Source organism: Manduca sexta, unplaced genomic scaffold (genome assembly GCF_014839805.1).
Source record: "Manduca sexta isolate Smith_Timp_Sample1 unplaced genomic scaffold, JHU_Msex_v1.0 HiC_scaffold_2075, whole genome shotgun sequence".
In the NCBI taxonomy this organism is placed as follows: domain Eukaryota; kingdom Metazoa; phylum Arthropoda; class Insecta; order Lepidoptera; family Sphingidae; genus Manduca; species Manduca sexta.
The window spans coordinates 1-22,458 of record NW_023593003.1 but is presented as its reverse complement, the minus strand read 5'-3'; the positions used below and the strand labels follow the sequence as shown (position 1 = coordinate 22,458).

Genomic DNA, 22,458 nt, shown 5'->3' with positions numbered 1-22,458 from the left:
CATCAATAGCTAAAATTAATTGAAAAAAAATTAGGTAGATATTGTAACTTTGACTTTTGGGATAACCAACACCTCAGTCCGCCCCGAGACTACAAAGTCTTCTAAACGTCGGGAGAAAATTATAATATAAAAACCGCGATAAATCCATAAAATAGTTTTATTTCAGAGTCTCGTATGAGTTAGCATAGTGCTCCGGATACGTGATTTGAATGTTTGCACCCTATTTTAAAAGCCTCCGTGGTGTAGTAAACAGGGCTTTGGAACTGTTAATGTTATATTATATGATAAATAAATGACGTTTATGTTTATCAAGTTCCTTTGCCCACCAACTACACTTTCAATACTAATTTCTACTACCTATATACAATGGTTGGTAAAGCAGAGTAGAGATAGGTTTTATTAAATTATTTATTTAAATAACGAAAGAGCGATAGTGGTAGTGATAAGTACCATAGTTATAATGTTATTTTATTTCTTGTTCATTTTTATATAAATGCATGGTAATGTGACCGCACTGCACGTGAGTATAAGCGGAGTGGGGAACAATCGAATGGCTACTGACGAAAGATTACTCAACAGTCGACATAATTATTCAGGCCTGTGGAAACTGTGGATGTCTGTTTACACCCTGTGTATATACACACACAGACGTACTGACGTGGGCCACTATGGTCTTTAATATGTAATTACAAATTAAAATACGCGGTGCATTGCTGTACCAGTCCGTATCCATTCATACTTAATACTTGACAAAAGACCCTTTTGCTCGTTTGAAATTCTAAGTTAAAAATCATTTTGCTTATTTATAGGACAGTATATATTTGTAGTCGTCTGCGTTGGTTATAAATTCGATCTAGTTGCGAACTCCTTTCTCTCGAGTGAATCATGTGTTTGATTGTTTCAGAACACCTTGAACTCTACATTTTTCTTACAAGTAACTTGGCCCCATTTTATGTAATAGATGAGTCAAGAAGATATCTAAGGGCCTGTTTCATATGTCCAGATTAGCCGTCAGTAGATATATTGCACTGGTAAAGTACGTACTACTTGGTACTAATTGATTGAGATTAATCAGGCTGACTTTGTATTTGGTTATCTTATAAATATTATATTTGTTGAGAAGTTCTTACTCAGTGGATGTGATTATGACGCTAATCATGGCAGTGTAAGGAATTAAGTTGAATATCTGGACAGTCATTAAAATTATCCTGGCTTACTTTTACTAAATATACACTTGCTTATATTAGAAAATTTGTATTCAGCCAGAGAGCGTCCAGCATGCATGAAACGCAAAGCCCGCCATAGTGGCTGATGTAAGTGTGTTGCGTTCTGGATCAGCTTGTGTATATCCGGATGCAAAATGGCCGACATAATTGTGTCGACTGGCGATGCATGACCATCTCTCGTCAATCAATACTGTCTGGATTCGTCTTCGCTTATCAATAGGTACTAAGGTTACTATGCCTTTCCAGAATAAAAAACGTTCCGGCCAACCCGAAACATAATTTGCCGTACAGAGCTCTATAGTTTACAACAACAGTATCATCGCTATATAGTCTGGTGCAAATCCCATAGCTTCCTACAAGCTTATTCAATTATACTATGCTTATCAATATCAACATAATTAATCATTATTATGACATGATGGATTATATTTTAATAATTTATAGTAAATTAATCGACGCCAACAAAAAACATAAAACTGCCATCAAGTATCACAATATCACATCACATATTTCTATAATTAACGTATATAAAGCACACTCGATCTACGTCGCAACAATATGAATTATTGTAGAAATTTGTCTATTATATGCCCGTATTCTTGTAGCAGAATCTAACCGAATGCAAATCACACACACAACGTCTTTATCCCCGTAGCGGGTGTCACAGGTACAATTAGGGTTTTAATTTTCCACCATATGTATTTAGTCCGCTGTGCTAGGAGATGGCGACAAAACCAGAAAGACTTTAAAATCAGCGCGACCAAAATACCGCCACTGATTGTCCGAGATGACTTGCTTCGCATTCTTAAGTTCACAGTTCTTAAAATTTAATAAAGCATCCTTCCTTCCTCATGTGCAGTAGTGAATACATATTATTAACATTATAAAATGTTACTAAAACGAAGGGTGTAAATAATATTTTAATAGTCATAAACATAATTAAATTGCAAGAACATGTACGTTTGTAAAAGTAATAGCTTTTACAAATGCCCATATTGAATAGAACGTATCCGTTTGTGTTACAATACATAAAACACGGATAAATTTGGTAACATGCGATAGTAATGTTTCTGTAAGTCGACATAATGACCTAATTTTTTGCACGGCTAATAGTTAAGTAATGGAAGAGATACTTCAGTTTATGGTAGTTTTTGTAAGATGTATAATTTGAGTTTTTGTTTATTGCAATAGAGTAAACGAGCTGCTTGGTCATCTCATACTAAGTGATTAATATCGCCCAGAAACACCCACAAAGCCAAAGATTTATATGAAATAGCTGATGGTAACTGCCCATGCAAATCACGCAGAACTTTGAATTACCAACCACTGTGGCATTATAATAAGATTTGTCACTTTAAGCATTAGATGTTATGCATCAGAATACCCTATAACTATACTGGCTAGTACTTGCATAATAGTGCTCGAACACGATAATGTTTTTTATTTATTTTATTTTAAAACTTTATTGTATACCATAAGTATTAAAAAACAAAACTAATATGTATACCTATACATATGATGGAAATTATTTAAACATCAGTGGTACAAATGAAAATAGTCATTGCGGTGGTATCTGCGTAGACTTTTGTACCTATATTGTAGACCTTTATTATTACTCGAGACAACTGTCAAATTGCTCGTCGAAATACCCATACGTATGTTTTTAACAATCGCAACAATGGCGATATGTTTTGAAACATTTTAAGCCTCTCCGAAGTGATTACAAGTAGCTGTGATGTTCGGGACGGGCGGCGGTTCATTACGACGCAAATTACTGTAATTTAGTTATAAGTGAAGTGCGTGGGCGAAGTTACGGTGCCGGAGCTTTGTGTTGTGTAGGGCCGCCAGACGTCATGATTTTACAGGACATGCCTGCCTTTCAAAGGTTTTGATAATAATGTACAATCGGACAAGTTGGTGCTAGTACACTTCCAAACACATTTTGCTTGACCGGTCTAATGTCCCGAGATATTTAGACACGCCCCTGTCTCATATTTCACCAATTACGACAGTTTTGGAGATGTGCGAAAGGAACAGCAGATAACTATTATTGTTTACTTTAGTTGTATTTTACTGATTGACGACGCGCACGCAACTATTGAGTACCAGTAGTATTTTGCTCACAATTATTTTTTCGTTTACGGACACCGATATCTTGCCACTACGTAGACTTATGTTCGTTTACTGGACTCTTAATTACTTAGTCGCCGACCCGTCATGTGACTACTGCACCATGGGTTATATATTCCGGGAATTAAATATTACAGTAAGTAAATCAGTCATACTATACTATATAATATTTTAATATTAATTTTAACTAGTGGATGTTAATATGCGTGGGAAAAATATCGTCAGGGCAGAGAACTAATAATTAAAATTTTGCAGTTTTGAGAAAATCGCGGTTTATGGCTTTTTTAATTATTGGTCATCATAATTAATTATATTTAAAGCCAACATAGACCACCTTTTAAGCTCTTTTAAATATAATTATAATATTATTGAGTTTTGATGAATACTTATTCCTTTAATTGTGTAAAACAGACTTCAATATGCTACTTATTATATTTTATATTAATCCTTAAGTTATCTTATCTATCGTAGGGTCAAATATCATTAGTCATTGTGTGTTTTTTACTTGTAGTAATCTATGTAGTATGTTATTTAAGTTGCTTTACGAATAATCAAATGTCAAAATATTGAAAAGAAATATAATTGGAAAACTTAAAAGTACTCAATGCAAAAATAAACTACTTCGACGGGTATACTCACTATACTTATAGGTGTTACCTATCTTTTCTTGATCTCAGTTAAAAATTCAGAGTTTTCGATATTGAAACAGCAGTAGCATTAAGCGTAACTTTTACCGTCAACTTTTAATAGTAAACTCTAATTTAATGTTGGGAATATATTAAGTCAGGCCGGTAAGCCTTTAGTCCAGTCAATAAGCTCCAAAAGGTGTCAATTTATGTATTATAAAGTGCCAAAAATATGAGGGATCGCTCTGTGGATTTGGATATGAGGACGTCTCGAAAAATAATCTGTCGTGTTCATTGGCACTTAAAAATACAATTGTTATTAAGAGGATAAAGAGGTTCTTCGATAACTTAAAAATAAGAAATAAGGAGGAAATTTCCATTTAAATCCTCCTTATTTAAGAAATAAGGAGGAAATTTCCAATTTAAAGAAGAAGACGCCCGAAATTCTATCTCCTTTATTAATAATTTTTATTTAATGCCAAAAATATAGACGAGTATAAATAATTTATGGATAGGCGATAATTTGTTTTATTACAGTAATATTGCATAGCCAACATTTTTATTGCTGCACATGTGCAGTTTAAAAGTGTAAAGATTTCACATAAAAAGGGTCTTTGTTAGAGGACGACATTTTTATGTTTTTGTTAACCCTGGTTCCATGTCGACGCCTTTATCGGAAAGCGGCGTCCATTGTTTATTGAATTTAGACGAGTTTAAAGATTTTAAGTAGTGGTAATATGATTTTTACTAGAGTAATTAACTATGTCGGCGCGTTTGTAAGATCCGCTTATAGACGTTTAAGTCCCACCCAGTTTAACCCAGAGGTTTCTGTTATTATTGTTTCTTTTACAACTACATAATATGTAGCACTGAATTAAAGTAGAATTACAATCCGATTTAATGCAAATTTGGGGTTTTTATCTCAATAAAATGTGTGCAATTATGGAAAACAAAGCTGATTTTTTTTACTTAATTTGGATTATTTCGTACTTGACCCACGTATTTTGTGTCGGCCGCACTGGCGTTCTGCTCCCACATAAATTTTATTATTTTGGCACTGTAGTCATTACGTTAAAATATTATTAGAATAATAGATTTTAGTAATTAATATATAATTTAATTGTATTACAGAGAACCACTGTCCCTCGATGTATACACTAGATGCGGATGAGAGCTTCATCGCCAACCGATCCAGAGCGCACACTCTACTCAACCTGCCTGCTGAGCGTATCAAACTTGTAATGAATAAAATTAAATCATATAACTGAAGTAACAAAAAATGTGTTTTATTTACATAGACTTTCTACGAAATTTCATTTTACATGTGTATCTCATTATTTATTGGTGTTGCAAATATATTATCTACTATATTCGATTTTAACTTTTGATAATTATATATCGTAGCGATATGTGCGTGAGCCTCATCGACTGTTTCACAAAACGAGCCTATTGAAATAAATCATTTTATTTGAAAGATTTGATTGTGAGATTTAAAAAATTATTTACTTTAAATATTACACTTAAAATGAACTCTGCAAATATAAACGTTATTACATTTGGAAGGCATCCCGAAAAAGTTAAGTAATCAAAAATCTTGTTTAGTTATCTCTGAAAATAATTACTTACTGCAAATATTTTTTTTCAAATTTTCTTATTTTTAAAATTTTCCCTTTATATCCGTAAATGATAATAATAACACTTACTTATGTAAAAAAACAGGTAGTTATATCTTTTGACGAATCGTGAAATTATTTGTATGAATTACTCAGCCATGACTTTTCTTTCTTATTTTTCTTATCAATTAAGTTTCTAAAATTATTATTTAATGACTCCAAGTTACAAATTTTTGGCACATTATTATTCAATAAGTTTGAGGTTGGTTGGAATTTATTCGAAACATAAAACCAGCGCCCATACAAAAAACGGACATGTCCTTTAAAAGTAAATAAAATGTTCAAAAAAGCATAAAACAATTGAGAAAAAATATAATAATTTCTAATAATGAAACGAATAACAATAATTTATGATTATGTGAATGATTTAACGAATTAAATAAACTGTTTAAGTAATTTATATAATTCAAAATTCAATCATAATATGCAGCTATTAAATCGGTAAAATATTTCAATAACTGTAAGTTGATTATAGACTTTGGGTTTTAACTCAGCGAAAACTAAATAATTGGCTAAAGAAACTAACTAAAATTTACAAACTGGACATGTGCAGCAATAAAATGTTAGCCTTGCAAATACTACTGTAATAAGAATTCAAATCTACGCCTACACTTATAATCTTTAAATGCCTCTAAATTCAATAGCATAACAATCGACTCAGTTTAACGATAAATGCGTCCACGTAAGACCGGTGTCAATACAAACATTGATAAAAATGCGCTCTTTAACAAACCATTTTATGTGATATATTTATTCTTTTCAAACAACATCTGCAGCAATAAAAATGTTGGCCTTTCAATATTACTCTAATAAAAGCATATTACCACCTACACATAAAATCTTAAACTCGCCTCAAATTCAATAAATAATAATCGCTGCATATCGATAAATAGTCCAATTAACTACTTCAAAATGGTGTTAAATAGTTCAAATTAGGATGAAAAAAAGGTATTTCGTTATTAACTCAAAAACTATTCATATTTAAGATAAAAAAAGATCATTAAGAGGAAATAAAAAAAAACAATATCTCCAAGAAGATAATAATTTTAGGTCAATTATTTTAACTTTAATGTTAATACATAATATTTGTAAATACAGAGATTGGAATAAAATGTTATCGTCTAAGTTTTTGAAATAAAATAAAATAACAATTCAAATAATGAAATCTATTAACTATGATTTATTATTATAATATGAATTATTGAACGAATTGAATAAACTGAACAGTTTAAATTTTACGATTCAAAATTCAATCATAATATTATGCAGCCATTGAATTTATTTAATAAATTAATTATAGACTATGGGTTTAAAGAGACCGAAAACTAAAAACGGCTTAAAAAAGTATCTAAACATAATTTACTAAAAAAATATAGTTGTGACAAATATGGCGGAAATTGCTTTAAAATGATTTTTTTTTTTTTTTTTTTTTTTTTTTTTTTTATGGCAACCGATTCCTCCATACTGAGGAGTATTACTGCCAGTGTCAACTGTCATGTGACGCATTCATGTCTAAAATTATTGTCAAAAATAAAATTTTTAGGGTAAATTTAAGACAATGTGTTACTATTACGAAAGGTGTTAATTAATGATGCATGCTGACACAGAAGGTTAGTTTCAATCATAAATGTATATTATGAATCGTTAGGAATGAAACAAGTGTTTTTATATATATTTTGTTACTTAGGCTGAGGATGGATGATATATTAGCAGGGAGAGGAGCCCCATTATCAACCAACATGTCATAAAAAGAAGGAGATGAGTAACGGGGACAGCTAAAAAGTATATGTGGAACGGTTCCCTCATCCAGGCCACACTCACATATAGACGAGTCTCTTATGTGTAATTTATATAAGTGCACTGGAGACGAGCCATGACCAATTCTCAACCGAGATATGGTGGCAGAGATATGTTTGCTGAAACGTAATTTGGAAAACCAAGGCCTAGAAGTTATGTAAGGTTGAATTTTGTACAGGTTACCTCCTTTAAGGGTACTAGAGTTCCTCCAACTGGTGTTCCATGCCAGCTCTAGGTCTTGTTTGGCCAAAGTAGAAAGGTCAAAAGAATACACTGAGAAGTACTCATCGTTACCATGAACAATAGCATCTTTGGCTAATTGATCTACTGTTTCATTACCTTTAATACCTATATGGCCTGGAATCCAAGCCACCGACACTTGAATGTGTTCTACATTACATAATTTAATCAAATGCTTAATTTCTAGAGACAGTGGGTGAATACAATTTTAGCAAAAGGGTTGCTAAGAAGAGACTGGACACAACTTTTAGAGTCGGAAAAAATTATAGAAGGCGAAATATTGTTAACTCTGATGTATTTAATACATTCCCTAATAGCTAAAAATTCACCAGAAAATACCGAACAATAGTGTGGAAATTTATATGAAAAGGATATATTGGCATTCCAGTGTAAAAAAGCAACACCAACAGGGCTTTCTTTACTTAATTTAGAGGCATCTGTGAAAAAAATCTTAGCTTGGGGCCAACGTTTCTGAATAATGAGTTTTAATTTAGAATCTGGATTAGCAGTCTGTTTATCTATACCAAGAGATAACTCCACAGAAGGGGTTGAAATTTTAGAGCTAAACTCAACTGAAAATGCTGAATGTATTTTTAAATTTATTAATAGCACAAGATATACCTTCTAGCCTCCTGTAACTTTCAATAAGACAGGGTAAGGGTTTATGATACCAGTAAGAGTTAGAAATAATAAATGAATTTAATAATCTAAGTTTAGAGAAAAGAGGATGAGAGGAGTAATTAGGTATTTTATAAATATATCTGTCTGACAGATATTGACGTCTGAGATAAAGAGGAGGGTCAGAACATTCCACCTGTAAGGCATTTGTAGGTGAGCTTTTCATAGCTCCAGCTACAATCCTAAGTGCTTTATATTGAACCAAATCTAATTTTTTAATGCTTTTTATTGCAGGGAGGCAGCAAAAGGGTGGCAAAATCTAAATGACTCCTCACAATAGCATTATATAATAATCTGAGGGAGTAAGGATGTGCTCCCCACCAGACACCCCTTAAACATCGCAAAATATTAATGTTGCTCTCACATTTATTAACAATATGGTCTATGTGCGCTACACCGTTCATTCTACTGTCAAATATTTTACCCAAAAATTTTACCTCTTTCTTTACTGGAATTAGGGTCCCATTGCACTCAACATCAATATGGGGTATCTGACGTTTTCTAGAAAAGACAACGACTACACTTTTGGAGGCTGATAGGTCTAAATAATTATTATTCAGCCATGAGGATAGTACAGTCATGCCACTTTCAATATTATCCTTTGCTACGCTTATAGAATTATTAGAAGAATAAATAAGGAGGTCATCAGCATACTGTAAGATATTACACCCATCCGATATGTGATGATCTATATCGGTAGTGTAAACATCATACAGCAGAGGGCTGATTACAGAACCTTGAGGTAATCCTTTCCATACAGTTCTAGTGGCAGCTTGAATGCCTGGATGTCTCAATGATATAGTCCTACCTGATGAGAGGTTAAAAAGAAAATTTGTTATCTTTTCAGGAACCCTTAGCTGAACTAATTTGTTCCTAAGGACCCAAAGATTAACATTATCATATGCCGCTGAAACATCGAGGAAGCCAGCTACCACTGACTTGTTTTGACTAAATGCCAACTGAATGTCAGTAGTGAAAATGGCATGACTATCGGAAATACTCCGGCCTTTCCTGAATCCATATTGAGAATCTGCCAGTAAAGAATGGTGCTCTAGGAACCATTCTAATCTGTTTTTTATCAAGTGTTCTACTACTTTGGGCATGGTAGATGAGAGCGCTATAGGCCGATATGAAAGTGAATTACAAGGGTCTTTCCCTGGTTTGGGAACGGGTACAATTAATTGATGTTTCCAATTTTCCGGAATAACTCCAGAATCAACAATTAAATTAATCAAGTTTAAAAAATAACTAAGGGAACTATTCCGGGATTTTGAAAGAAAGGAATAAGGGATACCATCAGGACCAGGGGAAGAGTCCCTGATATGGCTGAGTACTAATTTTAATTCTTGAAAAGTATAAGGGAGTCTAAAATAGAAGAAATAGCCCGGGGAATATAAATAGGGAATTTGATAGAAATTAGGAACTGAAGGGGGAGCTAGCCTGTCTAAAAATCATCTACCCAGCTTATTGAGTAGGAAGAAAGGGAACGGTGATTACGAGACAATCTATAATACTTCATTTTTTCCAAAGACGCACAAAATGTGCGCCAGCCTTGACGTTTTTTTTGACTTAAAAGTCTTTTCGTAGCAGCACTCGCATTACGATAGTTTAGGAAAGAGTCAAGGTTAATGTCAGTGGAACAGAGTGCTTCTGCTTCATATCTCCTTTTAATAGAATCAGTACACTCTGAATCCCACCAGGGGGGGGGAAGGGATTTTGCCTAAGACAACATTTTTTTTATTAAATATCGCCTCTGCAGAAGCAAGTATAGAATCTTTAAATCCCTCACAACATTCTTTAATATTAGATAACTGAGGTTCAGGAAGCAAATTCGTTTTTCTTCAAGTAAAGCGCCATAGAGACCCCATTTAGAAGAATCTATGATGTAAGGTAGAAGAGGAGGAAGAATAGGAACATTAATATTTTGAGAAGGAAATGAAATTAGGATAGGAAAATGGTCGGAACCATGAGAGTAAGGAAGACGTGACCACGATAATAAGGAAGCTAAAGAGGGAGAGCAAAAAGAGATGTCAACATAACTGGGTTGAATATTGGGCGGAGTGCGGCGAGTAGGGGACCCATCATTTAACACACATAGGTCAAATTCGTCTAGGAGATCCAAAAGTCTGTTACTGAAAGAGTCATTACAGTCGAATCCGTTTATAATGACATCGAAAGGAATTGACAAACACGTCATAATAAGCGGACGTCATACAAAGCGTTTTGTGAAAAAAAAAAAACATTTTTATGTAAATGGTATGCATGTATTTAAGTACTTTAATAGAGAAACATAGTAACTTATAAAATGTATGTTTGTATGTATGTACATAAAAGTTGTATTTTTTTAATGTAAGTAATCTGTAATTTTTGTCTGCTTTTGTTTTTTATTTTATTGTAAAACAGTCTCTAATACTATTGTGTATAGAAGACATCGCTATGGTCAAATTATCGTTTTCAATATTGCTATGAACAAATCAGGATAATAATTGTGCAGCTTTTAATGCCTCTTCTGCGGTAGGTAATGGTTCTTCCTCGACTTCTTCTTCCCCATCACTGAGATTCAAAATAAAAACGAGCCACGTGCCGAACGTCGTCGGGCATCAACGAACATTACCGAAGGCGTAAAGAATCATGTCGGTCATTATAACCGGACATAATTTATTAAAAAGGGGTCACAATAAGCGACATGTCACTGTAAGGGAAGTCATTATATCCGACTTTTTTATAAAGAATCTTATATGAAAACCAAACTTCGTAGTGTAATTACGTCATAATAAGAGGTTGGTCAATATAGGCAGAGTCATAATAAACGGATTATACTGTATTTGGAGCACCCCAGATCTGGTTGTGGCAATTGAAATCACCCATTAATAATATAGGAGGGGAAACAGAAGATAAAAATCTACGTAACGTGGGAATAACCGAGTTATCCCGTCTCGAAATATATACAGAAATAAAAGAAATATTATTAAAACGAAGACACACCACTTGAATGAGAGTGTTATTATTTACAACTAAATTTTGATTAAAAGTTAAATTATTTTTTATTAAGAGAGCTGCACCGCCCCACCCATCACTTCTATCGTCTCGTAACAATACATACCCGGGAATTCGATATGGAGAATGTGGTCTTAACCACGTCTCGGAAATAGCACAAATAAATGGTTTATATTTATTTAAAATAAAAGAGAGGTCGGTTTTATTTTTAATTAAACTTCTACAATTCCACTGAAGAACTAGGTCCATGTTTTAAGTAATTAAAAATAGAAAGAGTAATCGTTTGAATAATATTACAGGCAACGTGGTTCGGTAGATTAGAGTCAGTTATAACTTTAATTAGAGAGGATATTAAATTTTGAATAGAATTAGGTAACAAATCTTCTTTCGATGCATGTTCAATGGAGGAATCACATTTTTCTTTGTTGCTACTCAGTGCACAACCGTTAGGAGAGGAAAATTCGAAAGATTTTAACAATTCTCTATGCGCCTTTCGGTCAAAAGATTTGGGAAGCGAAGGTCTTGAAGGGGGTTAAGAAGGACTGTTTTACGATAGGACTTAGAGGCAGAGGATTGACTGTCATATACGTGAGATGAAGAAGGGGTTAAATGCGGAGATGGATTAGGGAGGATGATAATACGTTGGCATAAGACTTTTGTGTCGAAGGAAAATTTGACATTGCTTCTTGATAAGAAACATTGTGGGAAGACATAAATTTTTTAATATTTGCTTGCCTATTATGCTCCACGCAGGTTTTATTAATTGCGAAATGATGCCCTGCACAAAAAATGCAAAGAGCATCAGAATCCTCCACAGTGCAAGAATCTCCAGAGTGATTTTCTGTGCATTTATAACATCTGGGTTTAGATCTGCACTGTGCACGAGTGTGCCCAAACCTACAGCAATTATAACATTGGATGGTTGGATATACATATTGTTCAACGTGTAACAGTGTATAGCAGCAATATATTTCTTTAGGCAGCACTTGGCCGTCAAAAGTAATGACGACAGTTTGGGTAGGAACCCAACTAGAACCTTCAGGGGAAGAAATTTTCCTACTAAGCCTACGAGTTTTGATTATACTACCCGATTCAGGGGAGTTGAACTAATTCAATTATTTCATTTTGCGTCCACTCAATAGGTATTCCTCTAATCAAACCAATGCGGGAAATGTTATGAGAGGGGATATAAACTTTATATTTATTTAAAGAAAAAATTGGATTATCAATAAATTTGTTCGCATCATTAGCCGTTTTAAACGTTACAGAAAGTCTATTGCGCCCAATTTTTTTAATGCCGTCCTGCAAAACACTAGTTAATTTGTTTTTATAAAGGAAAGCGCCAAACTTGATAGGGTGTAATGTGGCCCCGTTTGTAGGGGAGGATTCAGCGAACTCCACGTAAACAATAAAGGGACCACAATCACTACTGGAGTACCTTGACCTTGTGAGCGGAAGAACTTGACCTTGAGGCTGAGAAGGGAAGTATCCATATTGGAAGAACCTGAAGATGAAGCATTCGGAGATTTATCTTTATTAATAATTAATGTATCTTCACTTAAATTTGAATTTGATAAAGCTTTTGTAAATGTAATGCTGAATTATTAGACGACCTTTTTTCTTTAAAATTGGACTGTCTTTTTAATTATTTTTAAAATATTTATTTTATTTGAATTAACTTGAGGAAGGCTAGGGGCGGCTGAGGTAACATAAGATGCTACATATGAGGCCGTAGAAGGAGATGGAGACGGGGAGGGAGTAAAACCTTTCTGGTTTCCAATGTTACTAAGCGTCGCATTATGAGCAGCTTGAAAATATTTATTACCAGCATCTGGTGGAGGATCGGGCTCCGGCCTACGATCATTAACATCAAACTCCATCCTTTAAACACAATTAACAATTAACGGATGTCAACAAACACACGACAAAACACTGAACGAGCCACAAACAAAACTTACCACAATGAAAACAACAAAACAATTATTATATATTTAATTTACATATATATACTTATATAACACTCAATTAAAAAATAATATATAGTAGTAGTAACACTTAAAAAAAAACTTAAAAACTTATTTTTATTTAATTATCTCTCAACATAACCTAAAAAGTCATGAATGACGCACGGTAGTTGAATCGATATAATCTTTAAAATGATTATTTTTTTAATACAACATAAAGTTTGGTTTGTTAAAAGTTAAAAAGAAGGTAATCAGGCATATAATATGATGATATAAAATAATTAACATAATGTCGTTTCTTATTTATTAAAAAAAAAAAAAAATAATGCCAAAAATTTTAACAATATAAACACTGTAAATCGCGATTGTCTCCAAACTAAAAAACTTTTTGTTATTACGTTCCTTACGCCGACGATATGCATCTTACAAGTATAGGAATTATCGTCATAGCATAGACGTGCGCGCATCAATTTTAATTTCGTTTTCTATTATACACTCAACAGCGGTTCGGTAGTGTTACGTAACGTCATTGCAGGTAGCCAACAGACTTACGACTGATATCGATCTATGCAATCGATCCCAAACCCCGCCTCCCAAACGTAGTAAAACAAATTTGCCAAGTTATTTTAACCCTTAGGGTGGTCGACCGCCAACTTTGCTGATTGTACATGAAATTGGATTTTATTTTTATGATCCACACAATACGATCAATGATTCTAAAATAATATAGATATTTAGAGAATATACTTGTCATGTTAAATTTGTAATGTAGAAGGCTGGGACGTGTGATTGCGTATAAAAAAATAATTGAACCTAAAAAAAAGGAAATGTATTTATAGTTAACCCATAATGATTTTTATGTTAATACATTAATTTTAAGCTAAGATTACTAAAATAAAATATTTTTTCTTTATCAGCAGTTTTAACCTGCATTTTTAATTATACTAGAAGTGATTGTCACCCTAGTTATAAGTGATTTTCTTGGAAAAATAATTGTTATAATGATGTTGTCTTTATAAATCATTTGACTTAGCATTTCAGTGTTTATTAGGTTTTTTGCTTGTGATTATATTCGTCTGTGAATATCTTAATATGTGATGTCACAAGGTGACGGATGAAGTGAGGTACTTACTACAATTATTATAGCTTCTGGTGTTACTGATTGTATGCAGTGGTAGGGTTTACCATCAGACACCGGGCTCGTCTCATCATTCTAACCTTTACAAAGATACATGGGTACATATCTTTATGCCTTTTTTCCTGTTCCAGAGTAGCTCTGCCTACCCTGGAACAGGAAAAAAGGTGTGTTATATCCATGTTTTAATAGCTATATTAGGTCCCATGTCTATAAGTGACGGTATTTATTGCTATTTTCAGGGCACAAAATGCGATCTAATGTTAATATTACTTATACAAAATAGTATTTGATAAATCGGTATTATATTTCCATGCACTATTTACTATCTAATACGCTTTATTAAAAATTAAAACCATAACTAACACACTGGTGGTAGGTCTGTCATATGCATAGTGAGAATCCGCCTGGGTAGGTACCACCCCAATGTCTTTCGGCCGCCAAGCAGTAGTGTGTAGTCACTGTCGTTTTCCAGTTTGAAGGACAGTGTACCTAGTGTAACTACTGGACATAATAAAACTTAACGTCTCATGTCTCAGGATGGCGAGCGCTGTGGAATACAAAACAATACTTTGTCATTCAAGCTGTTGGATGGTGTTTCTACTGTTTATGGATGGTTGTATCGCTTCCCATCAAGCCAAAGGTAAGCACGTCTCGTCATTCAAAGCAATAACAAAAAAAAAACTGAACACTTAATACTCAATCCACTATAGCATTGGAAGATTACCAAAACCCATTACATTACGAAATTCTAACAAAAAGTTTAATTAAAAATATGAAAACCATTCGTGACAAACAATACACGAACCATTTTGCAACAGAAATAATAATTGCACAGACCTTTAGAGTTAATTATTTGAAAGGGTTTGTCAAATAAATGCACGCAATATACCGTGCATCGCCCTACACCTTTTGGAAACTGAAATATTGACAAATATGGCGAACGAATCGCTTGTATTTCTAGTTTACATATACCTCTAGCATATAATTCTGATGAGGTTTTTAAATGCGCTAATAATGTCTGAAACTGTTATTCTGTATCTCCATTTCCTATAGGCTACATTTTATCTCCAGGATGTACTTACTTGGAAAAGGAGATGTTAACAAATATTTACTAGCTGTTGCTTTTGTAATACGGCGATTTACTTATTTTAACATATTTTGACGCATTGAATTTGACGTGTAAGTTCTGCGAATCATAGGTGGATTAATTACATCCATATCTACGTTTTACTGCCTCGGTGGTGTAGTTATATTGCGCAGTACGACACCGCTCTGCGGTCTCGGGTTCAAATCCCGGGAAAGGAAGAGACATTGAATTTTTCGACTCAATATTAACCCGGGCTCTGGAATATGTACCCGAATAGACGATAAGCTCGCCCTTATGACATTATAGGATGACTCAAACAATATGGCGAAAATGGGTGCTTTAGTTCAACCTCTGCTTGCACCTACGAGGATAAAGGCGTAATGTTTCTTTGTTTCTCTCTACCTACCCCTTTATATAACGTTAACTGTCCTGCTTTAACTGAGTTGCCTTAGCGCGTACAGTTCACAGCATGTCCAAAGTTTATCGCGCGTTGAGTACTCGCCGCGATAAATTTCGAGACATTCATTAGCACACGAGAATGAACCGTCACCTCTCCCACGAGAACTGAAGCTGTGACGCCAGATTCATTTAGTAACATCTTAGGCCTGCATCCGGGGTAGGCAGAAAGTCACCCAAAGTCTGGGAAAGTTATTTGTGCCCTATTTCATATAAGGCGGTCTGTGGTTTTAATACAGGCTTCCAATCCCAAGAAAGACATATTAAATACCTAATTGGTTATCGAATGTAGGACAAGTTACCAGTTGTCTGCTGTCGCTATGCTTTGAAGTAGTTTTAAGTATAATCTATAAGAATCCAACGATTGTCTCATCTGTTCATATTTTGCAAATCATCATGATGTTCCTATTATAATAATTGATATAATTATATTTAGTTTAGATTCTTTTTAATGACATAATCGTAACATTTAATCAGAAAATTGCTTGAATTAAAAGAAAATTATAATGTCATCATTCATCCGTTCATTCATTGTGATTATTTTCATATCATTTTATGTGATATTGAATAACTAAAATTGTAGCTGGTACGTCTGTAATACTCTCATCAAATAGTTGCTACAGCAACTTTAGTAACTTTCAGCTTATCAGTTCCAGGAGGCAGCGGCTTGTCTGGGCCCTAGGCATTCCTATAGTCTATAGGCGACGGGTGTCGTTTACCATCGGATTGCTTGCTCGGTTGCCTACTATGGCAAAACAAGTTTTGTAGTGTAGTTCTCTTGATAAGTTATTTGGCGCCTAAATAAAAGCCACCCGAGCCTGAATTCGAAAGCTTTTAAGTATAAAAAAAAAATAGATTTTCATATTTTCCTTATCTGAGTGCTGTTTGCTATCAAAACTATTAAAGAACCTTCATTTATTAGCTTTTTTTATGGGTTTAAAAATGAACAGTACCTAAATCGAATATTTTCCAAATACGATAATCTCTTTAGACATCGAATTTAGTCCTCGACGCTCTACCACATTATATGTTTAATAGTCCTAAATTACACTACCTGCAATGTCCTTCAAACTGTGGAACAAGAGTGATTTTATAAACGAGCAGTCGATAATAGTCCTTAAATATCCATGATTTATCATGTCTATTCACTAGATTATGCTAAAATGATCAATGAACATGTTGTCAGGCCTCAAACTGTGACTAATCGAAATTGAATGGAATAATCTGTCAAAATTGAAAATTCAGACAGCGTAAACCAAAATTTACAATCAATTTATCCACACTGCGATTTGAAGGATGCGATGGAGAACTGTTATAAAAAAATAGTGCTATATAATGTATTATATTATGAATATAATAGTATAGCCTATTATTATAGTTTCAGTGATTAATATTAGATCCATACAATATATAATCTCATGCCTTATTTTTATAGGTTAGGCGGATGTGCATTTATTGTACCGATACTCTGCTGAGTTTTGATCTGTCCCATGATATGATTGCAGGGCTTGCCATACGTATCGAGTAACAAAACAATACTAAATATTGAACATTGAGGTGAAAATGTTTATATTTTGATTGTCATTAGTCAAGACGAAATTACATCTTTCACACCCTAAATAGTCTCCTTTCAATTCTTACAATTTACAACTCAAGTACTGCGTACGCAATGGGGCGATCGATAAACCTTTATGTTTACGATACTTCGTCACTAAGTTTTCCACGAGCAATTGCGTCCATTCCATAAGTAGCTCAGTAGTAAAGTCATCGGTTGATCTCTACCACCATTACAAACCATAAATAGCGCGAATAAATCATATTTCAACACGGAATATTCGAAGCGCTAATGTACAATGCGCGGACATTACAATATGTGAACTGTAAAGGCTGACGCACACGGGCGGACATAATCGGTACAACAAAACATCCCGGCTTAAATCAGAAACGAAAAATGACACACTCATTCAAAGAATATTTATGAAAAACTAAGAACTCAACATTTGTAACCAGATACTAATTTTATAAATATTTTTTTTACGAAAATCTATTCCTATGAGGCTATGAAGTGTCGTAACCTTTTAGACAGCTGGAGCCTAGCATGTGAGCTGATGATAGACAGTGTTTTCTTCAAATAGGTCGACAATTCTCACCGTTTAAAGCCCTAGCTTGATACTAATCTATCGCTTACACAAATCGGTCGTCTGCGTCTGTCCAAAGCGCGGTGGAGATAGCGTCGTGTGAGATGTATCACATTACATTGCACAAACTAGACGGTTATTTTAAATAAACCCCATTTGAGAGCGAGTGCACACCGCCATGTTCTCAGAATGCGACCTTTCGGTACCAATGTTCCAATCTCCTCTACAAGTTCAGGGCATTGTTTAAATATTTCAATACTTTATATTTGTTTAATAGACTTGCTTGAAATAATTGCCGATTACTTTATGGCTATAAAAATTAAGAATAAGAAATAAGTACACAAAATATTAACCTTCGTGGAGCAATTTTTAATTGATAAATAAATGTAGCAAAACATAATGAAATTTACATTTTTATTACCGTGTTGTGTTAAATAAACTTGATATCAAATCAAATATACATAAAGTCCATCTTCGATTATACACTTCGGCAATATACGTATTTTACAACTATTAAAGAGCTGATTTAGGTTTATGTTTTAGTATCTACTATATTTATGACGCCATTAGTATATTTAACAGCCTTCGTGGCGTAGCGGGTTACGTCTATGATACAAGAAGGCGCAGATTGTGTTCCCGCACCGAAATCCAAGAAAATTGTTTCAGGTGTTATACACCGGTATTGCCTCATAAGCCCAAATTACCTAGAGGGACGATATATTGTGTATTATTATAGCGAATGAAATTGATTGATATATACTAGATGATACAAAGTTATAAATTCGTATGCTTTTTTGTCGATAGCACAGGAAATTGACTTCACAGCACTTGATATTAAGTGAGATGAGTGATATTTTTAACCAGAACCGAAAATCTAACTCCATAACTTTACAATACTATAATAGTATCTCAAAATACTCAAAGACAAACCAAAAGCCGATTATAAAGATTGTCAAGTTCACGCAACATTAGCGCGAGTGAGCGGTTCTCCCGCGGCGGCGTGTGGTCACCACTATCGCGGATCTGCGCAAAGGTTATGCGCAGGATTTTTCCCATAGCGCGCGACCGACTGCAACCGGAACAATGAGCCAACACCTGTACTATTGTCATACTATTACTGCTTAGATTTGCATTATCGTGAGTCTATATATGTCTAGTAGCGTACTTGAGATGTGTTGTGATTGTTGAAGTTTAATTCCAGAACTAGTAATGGAAATTGCTTGTAAATATAAACATACACGTGTTTGAAATTGAATTTGAATATGATGATAGACTTGCCTATTCTATTACTGATTAAAATCACATATAAATTTCAAGTACGTTACAGGAGAGAACTCGTTATATCCTTCAACCGGCTGCCTGCCGTGAAACATAAGTAACGTAGCTTTGTTGCGACCAATTTTAAAGGACTTTGTAATCAATGTTATAAATAGACATTACTGGGTCGAGTATTACGGGGCGACGACAACGCAATTTGTTTGTGAATCAGAGTTCTAAATCGTTTTGTTTACGGGCAGTTCTTGCGTTTTCCTAACTCTAAGCGATTAACTAGCCTTTAGCAATGACAATCCCCAAAACTGAGGCCATTGCAATATAGCTACAAAATTATGGTTATCAAAACCATCGCGATAATAAATGGTATCGCTGAGGCGTCGCCGGCGGCGCGCGGGCTCGTTACACACAACTAGCCCGCATTTCTTCCATTCGCTTATATAAACTCGACCTATGACTTCAGTGATGTTACTTTTTGCATGCCAAAAATGGGCCTTGTTCTAAAAAAGTGAATATAGTAAATGCAATAAATGTCCTACATAAACAACACATTACCTTATATTTATACTTAAATAGTTGATGGGTGAACTGATGTACAAACGATGGAGGATTTTTTATAGCATAAGTTAGCAGATAAGTTTTTGGGCTATTTGACGTTAAATTATATCTATCGTAATTAAGTGATACAGCACAAATAATACCAGAAGAGTCATGTGTAACCGACTCAAACCACCTTCCCTTATCTCACTTTCTGATTTAAAGTAGGTGCAATATAAGTTTTCATAATGCTCCGTGAACGTTTTGTCCTAGTTTTTACAATTGGCCGTCCGCTAGAAGTCAAACCCCCCTGGGAGATCACATCTTAGTTAGAAGTTTTTGTTATTGCTTCATTTACTTAATGTTAGTTTGTCTAATCAATTTAATATAATCTACTCTTCATAAAGGATGTAGAGCCACATCACTAGTGCATCGCAAGCGCTATTTTGCATTTAAAGTTACGTAATATACACAAAAGTTCTTCAGTTCACTTTTATAGATTTAAATCTTAATGAATACGTATTTCTAACACCGTGGCAAATGTTCAATGCATTTATAAAAGTAATATCTCATATCTATTTAGTCTTATAATTTGCTAAAGCTAAAATTTGACAGCTCATACGGTGTAAAAATTAAGTAGTAAAACTTTGTTGAGAACTGGTTTTATTTTTGCACCGTACAAGAGAAGGAAAAACCATAAATTGGATTTGGAGAAAGCTTTTTTTCTACTTTCTCTTACTCCACATCAATTTAATGGCGTACCACACCTTTTCAGGCATGTTAGGGTAAAAGATATGCTTAGCTTTTACGACCGTCCACCTGAATAACTTCATCTAACTTTAATGTGTCCAGTTCCAGGAAAATCGTCTTGAAAAAACTTATCCAAAATACTGTCCGATCTAGGGTGCACACCCAGGATCTCTTAGTCCCCACCCATATATTTCATCGATAGACTGAGGACTTGAGTTGAAATAATTGTATCTTTTATCCTTCTATGATGCGACTAATAGTATAGCACAGTGGATTTCAAATATAAAACCTCAATTAACGAAAGAACTCTAGTTTCCTTATTGTCGACCTATTTCAACGCGAATGAGAATATTATATGAATATAATAAATGGTAGAGTGTATTTCTGAAATAAGAAAAGGTTATACATTAATTGATGTATAAAATTTACTTTCATATGAATATTACACCTGATCCTAATTCTGAACTTATAATTAAAATTAAAATAATACAATAATTTGTATTTAACGTTATTGATCTTCTGCAGAAGTGATGCTTAAACCTCTATGATAGAACTGTGTCTAAATATCAGGTAATATTTCATTTTATTTTGGAAAACTACGCGATAAGGGCTCTATTAAAGTTCAGTAGTCATAGATATATATGCATATCCGTCATCCAAATAGAGAGCTTGCATTTTGTAAGGACCAATATGTACTATCGCATAGAAATTGCACTAAACGCCTGTCTACACCTTTTGGGCTACGAGCGTGATAATATATAGTTATTTATTAGAAAAAGGCCACCAAAGCTAAGCTACTTTTAAAGAAACTCTAAGTTTTCCAAAACCACAAACAAACATTAACCAATCACAAACATTTTGATCCAACAAAACCGCATCATATAAGTAGCACGCATGAACGGAGCCTACTAATGAAAACACTGTGAATGGATCGTAAATCCTCACATTAAAATAGCTGAGATGCAGTCAGTAACTCTAATTGCTGTCATTACTAATGCACGGATTTTGAAGTTGACAGTTATATTTTCATTAACCTATTATTTTGATGCGGTATGTTGCGCGTCATGTTACGCAACAGTGTAGCGTTACTTCGATACCTAAGTAACCTTTATTAGGTTATTCTCTCATGTCCCTCCATCTGCATAGTCTAATGCGCCGCTATGTGATTATTGTTAAGGGCTAAACTATGTGATGAGGCTACTTAATAAAACCTGTGAGGGTCAGGATCCTGCGCTTCAGGTAAGAGTTAATCTAAACCCATAGCTGACACTAATGTTATCCACAACGGCCCGACTTTCACGAGCTAAATGGGGAGAAATTAATCCCACAACCATATCTACCACATATCTATAATGGAGAAACAATTTCAAGGTATTATAAAACTTAACAAACTCCGTCGTTGAATTGTGTCATTTCAGGTTCAAGCCGGATATATTAAATTTTTCCTGCAAAATGTAATTGTTGATTCGCTACATCGTAAACAAATGTAAGCTCAACATGGCGTTAGCGTAACGGTATGGTAATTTAAATGTTACTTAGCTCCATAAATTAACTTTATATACGTAAGCTCGTGCCTATACTCTGAGGGGATAGGCAGATGAGTAACTATAACAAATATCTTTATCAAGTTGATTCCCTTTTTATTATAAGATGGAGCCTTTCCCGCCTTCACACTCACCACAATAACTCCTATGAGCCAGGAACAGCAATGGCACGCATTTTATGACACCGAGCTTCCATTATAAGATA

General features: G+C 34.1%; 1 long non-coding RNA gene across 1 annotated transcript; it reads left to right on the top strand.

The window, feature by feature from the left end:
* Positions 1 to 7,139: 7,139 nt before the first annotated feature.
* LOC119191895 lies at positions 7,140 to 9,726 on the top strand. Its single transcript, XR_005113550.1, has 3 exons — positions 7,140 to 8,523; positions 8,605 to 9,112; positions 9,218 to 9,726. It is a non-coding gene; the product is annotated as an uncharacterized LOC119191895 (long non-coding RNA).
* The last annotated feature ends 12,732 nt before the right edge of the window (positions 9,727 to 22,458 follow it).